The sequence below is a fragment of the Phaenicophaeus curvirostris genome, chromosome 20, assembly GCF_032191515.1.
Source record: "Phaenicophaeus curvirostris isolate KB17595 chromosome 20, BPBGC_Pcur_1.0, whole genome shotgun sequence".
In the NCBI taxonomy this organism is placed as follows: Eukaryota; Metazoa; Chordata; class Aves; order Cuculiformes; family Cuculidae; genus Phaenicophaeus; species Phaenicophaeus curvirostris.
Window position 1 is genome coordinate 10,510,163 of NC_091411.1, and position 11,648 is coordinate 10,521,810.

Genomic DNA, 11,648 nt, shown 5'->3' on the forward strand with positions numbered 1-11,648 from the left:
GTGTGTCCAGAACGATTTACTCTTGGTACAGTGTTATCCAATGCTTTTATCAATGATCTGGAGTATGAAGACATTCCTGGTACAGTTTGTGTTAAAAAATGAAATTTAGAATAGTGACAATTGATGGGAGATTGGTTTGTTTGGTAGGGTGGGATGCTTGGGAGCATGCATTCTGGCACAGACAAATATATCTGCTTTTACAGTTTTGATGACAAGAGGATGAAAATGCTGGCAGGAAGGGGCTGTGCAAAGGCTTTCAGGGTACTGGGAGGTAACAGAGAGACCACAAGCAATGCTGTAGCAAAGACTGTAAATATCAGCTGCAGGAGTGATGCAAAATTAGCAGGTTTATTGATTCAGCTTGCTTAAGTGAATTTTAAGGTGTGACAACCTAAGGTGACAGCTAAATATACAGACGAGAAAATTTCTGGGAATAGAAAGCCTTTTAGTCTTGTAGGAAGTGGCACATCCAGAACTTGCAGCTAGGCAAATTCAGACTGGAAAGAAGATGTGGTGTTTAAATGTAGGTAATTAAACAATGGAACAACTAACTTCTTAGGAAATGAGTTTGCCCTCCATCAGCTGATATCTGGGAGGATGGTGTTTAAATATGCTGCTGTACAAACACAAATTCTGGGTCTGACGCAGCATTCTCTCAGTGCGAGTGTTTGCTCTGCTCTAATTAGACAATCTGCTCTCTTATCTGTAAAACCACTCTTCTTGTTTTATCTATTGATCAGTTTTATCTAGTGATATTTGATATTTTTCCTGGGCTGGCAAATCTCAGCATCTCGGTTGACACGACCATCGTGTTTTTAGTGTAACATGTGCTGCAGTATCGATCACGCTGTGTGATTAACAGCCTGTATTGCCGAAGGGACAAAATGAATATTAATGTTTGCTCAAGTTGTCTATTGAGATCAAATATTTGTGTCCTTTGTCGATCGCAGCCTGAAGGCTGCATTGGCCTCTTGGAAAAGAACAGTGGCCTGATTCTGAGTGGAAGGTTTGGGAGTGGCAAAGCACAGTTCTAGTCTACGTTTGCAACCCCATCCCCTCCAGTTCTCCTTGGCAAAGCAAGTGGAGTGAAAGCAGTGGCTTTGCTCCTCTGAACAGCGCGTCTACCTCCCGGCTGCTGCTTTTGACTTTCACTCGAGAGCTGCTAAATGATGTTGTCATAGAAACATAAAAGGGGCATCTGGGAACCCTTCCAGTCCAGGCTACGCGTGTTTCACTCGCATGGATCTAGGTCTCTACAAAGTTATTACCTTTCAGACAGCTCAATTAACCAAGCCAAGGTTTTCTTACCAAATTCTTGTGTAGTGCTGATTCTCCTTGCTCACAGGGGCTCAGCGCCGCAGCAACCTTCATTTCCCAGTGTCCAGGATCTGTTCTTGCTCTCAGTGAGGTAGCACGCCCACCAACTTTGCTGCAAGCAAACAGAAATTCCTCAGCGTCAGCTTCTCTACTTACATAAACCGGGGTAGATGTATTTTACTGGCACAGGGCTACACCACTCCCAGGCAGAGGAGAATTTAGCCTTCAAACATGTTATGTTTATTTTCCATTGGAGATGAGTATGCAGCTAGTATCTATTTTCCTTTGCGCTTAGCTCCATATAGATTAATTTTGTCAATAATAAGGCAGGTTTTTTGCTGATTTACATTATTGTCTGGAGAGAAAGGAAAAAAAAACCAAGAAACCCAGACAAACAAAATCCAGTCACAGTCATAAATGATCTTGGGTTAAACGACTGTGCTGTCTAGCATCCCGGGGGATAGTAACAATGAAACTCTGGCAAATTTGAGGGCAATCTGACCTGACAGAGCATAACAAGGCAAAAGACAGCCTGTTGTGTTAGCTTGCCCTGCTGCTTCTGCATTGACAATATTTTGAATTGGCACTCAGTGGGAAAACAAATAAAATTGAGGGGAAATAGGATGAATTTACAAGCAGAGTTGATGGCACCAGGGACTGTGATACATAAAGCTCTTCTGCACTCACAGCCTCTTGTAGTCACCCATATTGGTGTCCCAGCTGGGACTGAGCAGATCTGTGAGAGTTGGGGTCGTTCAGCCTGGAAAAGAGAAGGCTCTGAGGAGATCTTAGAGCAGCTTCCAGTACTGAAGGGGGTGTTCAAGGCCAGGCTGGATGGGGCTTTGAGCAACCTGACCCAGTGCAGAAGCGAAATGGAACTCTGGCTGGCAGCATCTGCTGTGTGGGCAGGACCTGACAGCAAAGAACCAGGAGGCAGCAGAGGTAGGATGGGAGGACCCAATTCCCAGATTTTGATTAGAGTATGTGGATTTTGAATGTAAAACTCTTCTTGAAAGAAGAAGCTGAAATCTTGCCATTCTTGGTAGCTGTTTGATGTTTTGTTGGAAGGTTGAAGCGGAATAAAGAAACATTTGAAGAATAAGCTGTGGAGAACAGTAAAATAGGCTCATAGAGTGTACAGAGCTTTGAGTCTTTGCTGCTAAGGATGCTGTATTCTCCAGCTCAAAAGGAATTTTCCTTCTTACACTTAACATCACAAATATACCCAGATACATATTAAATCGCGTATTTAAATCCAGTCACACTAATCCCAGGACACATGGTAAATCAGGAGATTTTGAGCTCCTTTACTAGACACGACAACAAGGTGAGTTATTGAATCTCACACAGTTCTGTGGGAGCTCATGACCAACTGGTCCATGGTGGTTCCATCTAAGTTAGATTTAACCACTGCCCTTAGCTGGGAGCAGAATCAGATCGGTGTGTGGTGTATGAGCTTGGAGAAGATTATGTGGGGCTGTCACTCAGGTCTCGGTAATGTATGGTGATGAAGGCAGCACTGAAAAAATAATGTTGTTGCTGTCTCACAGCACTCCATATATCACTGGGCTGGAATGTCAATACATGTGAGAATCTGAAAACACTAAATCATTCCCTACTCATCTGACCCCTTATCTCAGGAGCACTGTTTGTGGCTTATAGCACACTTCATCTCACTTAAGGTGTAACAAGATGTTTTGGGGGCCTTTGCCAGATGGGCTCTTCCCCCACCTCCAACCCAAAAGCACAAAGTGGGCAGCATTTCCTGAGCTGTGGGGTCTTCCATTTGCAGGGTTGTGCAAGCAGGGGGTAGACACTGTTCCTCCTCTCTCCAAGTTGTTGGGCAAGGGTATGGTGTATCCTTGTGCCAGCTGCTCTCTTGGTGCACAGGAAACGTACGCCCGCTCCTTGCATGCCTGGTTCAGCCCCACCAAAAGCCACAAAGATCTTTGCATCAGCTTCTGTGGGGTTTAGGTTGGGCTTTAAGACACCTCATAACTTTGTACTCCTATAATTCACCCCATCCACCTGCCCTTTCTTTTTCAGTGCACGGAGTCAATGTGCAAGGAAATGTGCCGTTTTACCTGTAGAGTGTTGATTTAAATTGCCTGGCCCCAGCCCAGCGATGTAAATCCTCTCCTGCATCTGGAAAGCCCTTTCTACTACAGTGGGTTTCCATGGCAATGCTGTGCTCCTCCACGTTCAGCTGCACAGTGCAGGCAGCCCCCCCTTCTTCACTTCACATTCCATTCACATCGGATAAAACCCCAAATGGGCCATGGACAGCTATTTCCTCTCTTAGCATGCTTTCCCCTAATAACTGGATGATGTGTATGTGTTTTAGTCCATAAAGACAACACTCGCCCTTTTCCAGACATCGTTTGGCACACACGATGACATCCAGATATTCTGAAGGTCTAGCTCCTTCCTGACACACATTACTCTTGTTATTTTAGGACACCAACAGGAAAATGCAAGCTTAATATTTCCTTTCGTTTCTGGCTGCAGTCACTGCAAAGGAAGCGTATCTCCCCATCACTGCAAATCCCTCCCTAGGCTTGGGGCAGCCTCCCACCTGCACCTGAGCTGTTCCGTACCATACAGCACTTCATCCAGCTCTGTAACTGAGTGTATGACACGGACCCTGGGAAGAGTACCTGCTTATTCCTGATGACACGGGAAACGGCGTGAGCTGCTAGAAAGAAATAAGATCAGTGGTACCAGCAAAACTTCTGCAGCCGGGGTCAGAGTCCTCCCTCTCTCTGAGTGCCTCACACAAATATTGCTGTTTGACAGCATTGCCTGTGGAGGAAGACATTTGTGTCTTATCTCAGAAACTGTGACAAGGCAGCGTTAGTACGGCAGCCCATTTATCTCAGTCTTATTATGCTGCTGATTCGAGAGACGATAAGTACCCTTAAGAATGACTTCAATATGTAGTGGTCAACTCGAAGCTCTTTGCAGGTTCAAATCAAATCCCTATTTATTAAGTGTCTTTATCCTTGTCTCTTTTAACTCCAGCTCACATTTTGTCACAGTGGGTGCAGGATTGGACCCTGGGCTGTCAGATTTTAGAGCCGTTCACTGGTTTTTATCGGCTGCCTCTTCCCACCATATGCTTACTACAAAATTCATGTCACATCCAGCTTGCAATCAAAATCTGGGTTTGTGCTTTGATTGTTTGCTAACTGAGAACTGTTGTGAAAGTGGTTTACAATGTAAATTGCTTATACACTGTAAAAAAACCCTAACAAACCAGTACCATTTCCTTTCCTTTTAGCTGGACATATTTCCCAAAAGTGAGGGAACTCACAAGGCTCTCCCAAAGCCAGGCACAAAGAGCAAAGCAGCAAGAGAAAGAAAGGAATGAGCCTGCCAGGGCTGCAAATTATTGTTTCTAACATCCTTGAAGTGTATCTGGTGGGTGCAGAAGTGTGGCTGCACGATACTCAGCCGTTTTAAAACACAGCCACTTAGGAGGAATTTCTGGTTTGGTTCACAGACAAATGCACTTCCTGAATTTTGCTAGGCCTTGTGGGTTATTGGTGTAAATATTTCCTAAACCGTGACAGCGCACAACAGCGGAAACTGAAGCCTCTGGGAGGTGAGCCTGCAGTCTGAACGTGTCAAACAAACCTCCAGGCTCCAAACAGGGTTGAGCAATCACCAAGCCTGCTGGTCTTTGCTTGCAGAAACACCAGAAAGCCACGCTGAAGCTCAGAATCCTGCAGTGTGGCACTTCTTGTCTCACTTCATCACTGTGCATGCAACCATAACGGCAACGGGAACTGCTGGGTTGGAAAAAGCAGAGACTGATACCTGGACAATCCATTGTCTGTGGGATAATCCCATGCAATGGGTTAGCAGCATCTCTTTTGGAAGATTTCAGCACAGAAAGGACATGGATCTCTTAAAGTGAGTCCAGAGGAGGCCACAAAGATGATCTGAAAGCTGGAGCATCTCCAATATGAGGACAGGCTGAGTGAGTTGTGATTGTTCAGCCTGGAGAAGTGAAGGCTCCAGGGAGACCTTAGAGCAGCTTCCAGCACTGAAAGGGGCTCCAGGAAAGCTAGGGAGGGGCTCTTGATCAGGGAGTGCAAGAATAGGATGAGGGGGAATGGTTTTAAACTGAAAGAGATTGAAATGAGGTATCAAGGAAAATGTTTTCCTGTGAGGGTGGGGAGGCCTGAACCATCCTATGACTCTGATTCTATGATTCTATATTCTCTGTGGGATAATCCCATGCGATGGGTTAGCAGCATCTCTCTTGGAAGATTGTTAGCTGCAAGAAACTTTACAATAGCCTTTCCAGAAAAAGCCTAAAGTGGCTTTTGTAAAACCTCCCCCTACGCGATAGCCTGTAGACTAATTTGCTAAAACAAGTGGGTGGCAGTGTGAGTCCTTCTGCAGAGGAAATTCAGTGTTCGAGGGCGGATGCATCGCAAATGTCGTATGAGTGAAAACACGGTGCCTAATTTTGTCTCAGTTCCATGTGACAGGAGCTGTGGAATCAGCAGGCCAGAACTGTACCTGACTGGCTCATTTAAAATACAAATCCAAATGGGTTTGCTCCTGTCTTGGGTCACACTTGGCTCCCTGGCTTGGGAGCTTCACACACTGCAGAAGGGGGATTTGGCCCTGTGATAGATTTCACTTCATCTCTCAGCAGATTTGTGGTCTAACACTCCAAGCTGTGCAGCATAACACACTGGCAATCTGTCACTCTCCTGGCTCTTGTCAGCATCAACAGCTTGCTGAGAAAAACCAGTGCCAAAACAGTTGCCAGTCCAACCTGAGGGACTTGGGAAGCATTGCCAGTGCACAGCTGAGAGCTCTGCCTGTCACAGCACGTGCTTTCCTGCTCCACTTGGCTCCTCCACCAACGCAGTAGGCTGGGACCAGCCCTGGGCTTTCCTGGTTGCTGTCACAGCTTCCCATCTTACCAAATCTTCCCTGACAGTTGTCCTCCCACTGCTGAGGTTTCACATTGCCGTTCTCTCCTCCCTTTCTGGAGGATCATTTAGTTCACTTTGCACGATGGCTGCCCATGAATCCCAAGACTGCAATTAGGGTGCTTATCATTTGCACACCCTGAATAGCTGTGGCTGCCCTCTTGGACAATCTCTGCATTCCCAGCACTGAAACCTCTAATCAGGCCAAAATGTTGGCTTGGAACCGTTTGATATGGGAACTTCACGACTCCAGTCTGCAGCTCAGGAATTCCTTATTTGGTTAGACTTGAAAAGCTGAAATGCTGGAGACATCTGAGCCCAAACTGCAGTGACATTCATTAGATTAGCAGTCTGAGCCTGTTCTTTCAAGAGAACTTCTCTAGAGACCACAGGGATCCACGTACATGAAAGGATGTGGTGTCGGTATCTTGCCTCACCATCTGAGAGCTTTCCAGTAATAACACTCACAATACTAGCATTGCTGCTTAAAGCAGATCTGTAGAATTATAAAGCATGAAGAAATAATTGGGGGCATAAACCAGAAAACTCAGTATAAACCAAAATGCTGATGAAACAGTACAGCTGGGAAGGGGCTCTTTATCATGGAGTGCAGGGATAGGACAAGGGGGAATGGTCTAAGGCTGAAAGAGGGAAAATTTAGATGAGATCTTAGGAAGAATTGTTTTCCTGTGAGGGTGGGGAGGCCCTGGCACAGCTTACCCAGAGAAGCCCTGGCTGCCCCATCCCTGGAGGTGTTCAAGGCCAGATTGGATGAGGCTTTGAGGAACCCGATCCAGGGGAAGGTATCCCTGCCCGTGGCAGGAGGGGTGGAACTGGATGATCTTTAGGTCCTTTCCAATGCAAGCTCATCTATGATTCCATGATACATCAGCCTCCTCTGCTCTGCAGTGAGGTGGGACCTAGAGGAGGATACAAAGCCTCCTTTCATGGTGCTCACAGAAATTCAGCCCATGTTAGCAGTAAGTGATGGCCACCGCTGTATGGTAACAAGAAATATGTTCTATTCCTATTCGTCTTTCTCATATTCAGATGCCTTCCATGATATCTGAACCAACAGTAAGTACAGCCTTGGGACCTGCAGAATTTCAGCACATATGAAAGGATATTGTGCGAAGCACACTTAAAATTCAGAAATGCAAAAATTTCACAGAAAACCAATGCCTAAGGACCATCCAACCAAGGAAGAGAAGCAGCATTAAATGACCAGACTAGTCTTGGCCATTATATGTTGATTGTAGTAGTTTTGGTTGTAACCACAGATGCAAGAATCATCTGTGAGTATCTCTGGGGCAAAGATCTACAGAAACCAAGTCTCCCAAAGCACAGGCGGCATGCAGGCAGAAGGCAAATTCACCAGCTGAGATGCCCTTAAGGGTTGCTGAGCCATCTGCATCTCATAATCTCAGAAATGCAATGGCAGGACTCAGTCCAGGATGTCACTGCCCGTCAAAGCCCATAAGAAGGATGCTCTGTGAAAAGGTTGGGCATGAAAATGAAGAGGAGAGTGAATCACTGCTATAGCAAGAATTTTTTTTCTGCTGCTATCCATTCCAGGTTGTCTTTGTCCAAGGTGGCAGCCGCCAGACTCCTGGGTTGTCCTGGCAGAAACAGGGGCCAGAGCCGCCCAGCACGGGATGCTTCATCTCCTGTCTGCGGGCTGAGTTTGCCCTCTGCTGTTTGCTGAATAAACTGTTCCCTCTGCTCACTCCAAAACGGGAGGGGGGAGAAGAGCAAGACCTGAACAACCAGAACGGTTACCCTCAGATTTCAAACACTTAAACATTGTGACGCTTGGAAAAAAGTGACACCGACAGAGGCGGAAAAGCCTTACCTGAGACTTTAGCACTTTATATTCTTAAGCTTTTCTCTATAATCACAAATACCAGAAACACTTTTTTTTTTCATTATCTTCTAAATCAAAGCCAATATTCAAATTTAAGCACTCTTGAAACCAGGGATTCAGGAGTGACAGAGTGCTCTGAAAGCAGGATCAATGGCTGGATGAGCCCATAGAGGAAGGGATGAGGAGAGGTGCCCTGGGATAACAAGAGGTGCCCTCTAATGAGCAAAGGTACCCTGTGATGAGGACACATAGGCCTGGTTTCCCTCCCTCCCCAGTCTGGCACCACGTTCTTCTCTCCATCCCAGAACTTCAGAGCTGCTTCCACCTGGGCCCCAGGTTGGTGACCGTGCTCCTCTGCTGCACTGCCCTCCCCTCTGCAGCCACCCAGCCCTGCGTGCGGTTGTCACCAGGATGCCAGGCGCCCTAGAAAGGACGCGAGGGCTTGTCAAGAAAGCTGCTGGCATTTTGCCACGTGTTTGCAAGCTGAGATCAGCCTTCAGGCTCCTCTTGTTGCTCTTTGTTTTCTTCTCTGTTCCTAACAGGCTCTCCTTGTGTTGTCGCTACTGCCGCCCTGCACAGAGGGGCTCAAACAAAGGTGTGGTGACGGTTGATGGGTGGCTGAGCTGGTGGGACTCCTCTGCACAGCCTCCTGCATCTCCCAGCTCTCATGGGCAGGGCAGGGACCAGCCTGGTGCTTGTCTCCAAGGAACTTCTGTGTTTCCAGCTGGTGGCAGGGACCTGGTGCCTGCGGATGGCTCAGCCCAGGGAAGGAGCAACAAATGGGATGTTCAGTGCAGAGATCTTTCTCACACCTTCCTTTGGAAGTGACTTCTGGGATTAGCCAGTGCAGAAAGACTGCAGCCCTCCTACAGATCACCTCTAAAGTGCTTCTCTAGGTGCTTTTGCTCAGCTCCTAAGTGGAGACTTTATTCCATGCATGGATGAGGCTTCAAAAGGTAAGTGTTAACCAGACAGTAACAGAGGGATGTGGGAAGGAGGTGACTCTCTTGACTCCTCAATCATACACTCACTGCCCCAAGTGAGTGCATGAGACTCCTGAGCTCCCAGAGCAGCTCTTTGGGGTGTATTGACCCAGAGCAGGACATTTACCAATTGCGTCATGTCCCTGTCTCTCCCTGAGATCCATCACAAGGCTGAAAAAATTAATGATACAAATAACATTAGCCAACATCAGAAAAATGTAAATGATGAGGGGCAATCAGCGTAATTGAGATAAAAGACATAAAAGCATAAAAATGACCAAGGCTGTTCTCAAAGGGCAGCATTGACGAGTCCTTTTGCATGGTTGTTTCAGACACAGACATTGAGTAGAGCTCTAGCACAGCTGAAAGATGGAGAACAGTTTTGCATCTGGAGAATCTGATCCTCTATCTGGTATGTGGGTCACGAACTTCCATTTTCCTCTGTATGGTCATAGCAGAGTCTTGGACAACTTTATTTTAAAACAAGAATTTATTGCTTATTGAAAGTATTTAGTGATTAGTGTAATCTGGATTGCATGACTTCAGACACAATGGAGCAAATATTTTGAAGTTTGGAGAGTGTTGGAGAGTTTTCTAAGTGTGCTTGTAGCTCTTGAGCAACACCAAAGCTCCCCATTTCATGCTGCTTTCTACAGAAAACTGCTCTATGAATCTTCCTCAGCCTGAAGTCATCAAGACTCAGTTATTGTCGAATCTAGGCAGTAAGTTCACATTGGGAGCTTTGCTTTCTCTGAAGGGTGGCTTTGTTTCTCCTGTAAGAAGACCCAAGCCATTCTTACTCTCACACTTCACCCTGTATGCTTCTTTTTGTTGTAACTACTACCAAATAGGACTGAATTGGGAAATTCAGTTCAGTCTTTCTTAAATGTAAGCAAATCTACCAGCTACTATCAGTGAGGATTTTGCTGCGTAAGCACTAACATAGCTCCAAGAGCGCTAGCTGTGATGGAACTAAGCACACATTGAAAACAAGCTGTATGTAAAAGCAGACCAGACACGGTTCTTCAGAAGCAGTTCTGTGTTTCAGTCACCAGCTCTATAATCTGTGCTGGTCTGGGCATGAGGGGAAATTATCTGTGGTGAAGATAGGTGTGAAGAGATGCTAAACAACGTCTTTCATCTTTTGCTTTCACAGATGTGGCCTTGGCTTGGAATAGTCTTCAGAAAGCTAAAGCAGCAGTAGGTGGTGTTCAGAAAACACTTGCTATCACACACCTTTATCGTACTCTGCCAGCTACCTGACAAAGAAAACCAAAAAAGAAAGAAAACCAAAGGGTTTTCTTTCATGGCTATAACATAATTGAAAATGATGTAAAAAGAGGATAAGGAGAAAAGCAAAGAATCTTACCAAATTTCACAAAGCTCTTCAAATTAATTAGAACATGGAAAGATTTGCCTTGCTTGTGTTTGAAGCCTTGAGCAGAATAATAGCTGATACTGAACTAGGATACCCTCTGAATTCTCCCTGTCTCATTGTCCTCTTAGTAGGAAACATAATAATGTTTAGATTAGGCACAGCAGCTGCAATCATAACAGTGAAATTGCTTGGATGAATGCATTATATTCTCCAAATGCATGTGGTATTGCTTGTGCAGTCAAAGCCTGACATCGCTATCTTGCTGTTGGAGTTGCTGTTGGCTGGGGTTACTCCCAGCTTACACTGGTTTAAAAACATCAGAGCAGCTCTGGTAAAAATCTGAGGCACACAGGCATACCAAGTGTAAATAATGGAGAGAGGTGATTTCATCTCTTATCTTCCCAGTCAATTGCATTCTTTCCAACTGTAGCAAATACCACATGGAACACGCTCAGACATGCCAGTGTTTACAGAGTAACTATGAGCTGCAAAATTAATCAGAGCAGCAGCGTATGCCAGCAAAAGGCTACCACAGAAAAAAACCATATGTCTCCCTTCAAAAGAAAAATCTGCCTTTTCACAGCTACGAAGGATTGAAAACAAATTTTATCATCAAACATGGAGTTGTGCCAAATCACAGGCAGCCAGAAGAAAGCTCTGGTGTGAAAAAGGCTTTGGTGAGTTCTCAGTTAATGGGAAACTGCTGAGATTGGGGGGGCTGCTTTGGTGCTTAAGGGAAGGTGATAAGAGATAGTGACAAGCCCTCTTTATTGGAGAAAGTGTATATTTTCACCAGCTATCTACTAATGTTCCCAGAACATGTCACAATGCACAGGGAGTCGCACCTTATTGGAGAGAGCTCAGGCAAAAGATGCAGCATTAATACCCAGTGGCTACAGCAAAGGAAAAGCCACTTTGTGCGTGACCGCTGAAGTTTTTCCCTCTAGAGATAACTGAAGGGATGTGAATACAGAATTTTGTTCTTTTGCTTTTGCAGGAAATACATAATGCATTTTAAATCATCTCTAAAAGACAAAAATGGGATAAGAAAAATAGCCAGAAATTGAACCAAATTCCACAAAACTCTTAAAAACTAATGACAAGAACAGACTTCACTTGTTCTTATTGTTGCTGAGTATTTGTTTTTAAGATGG

At 45.4% G+C, this 11,648-nt stretch overlaps 1 protein-coding gene and 1 long non-coding RNA gene across 2 annotated transcripts in view; one reads left to right on the forward strand and one right to left on the reverse strand.

Annotated features, from left to right (window-relative positions):
• Nucleotides 1-1,328, reverse strand: part of GPSM1 (G protein signaling modulator 1) — an 83,269-nt gene extending 81,941 nt beyond the window's left edge. Inside the window, exon 1 of the mRNA XM_069873282.1 lies at nt 1,309-1,328. The gene's annotated coding sequence lies outside the window, so the exon portion shown is untranslated. The remainder of the gene's footprint in view (nt 1-1,308) is intronic.
• Nucleotides 1,329-8,740: 7,412 nt separating this feature from the next.
• On the forward strand, nt 8,741-11,283 carry LOC138729390 (uncharacterized). Its single transcript, XR_011338880.1, has 4 exons — nt 8,741-9,093; nt 9,449-9,528; nt 10,273-10,316; nt 11,078-11,283. It is a non-coding gene; the product is annotated as an uncharacterized lncRNA (long non-coding RNA).
• The last annotated feature ends 365 nt before the right edge of the window (nt 11,284-11,648 follow it).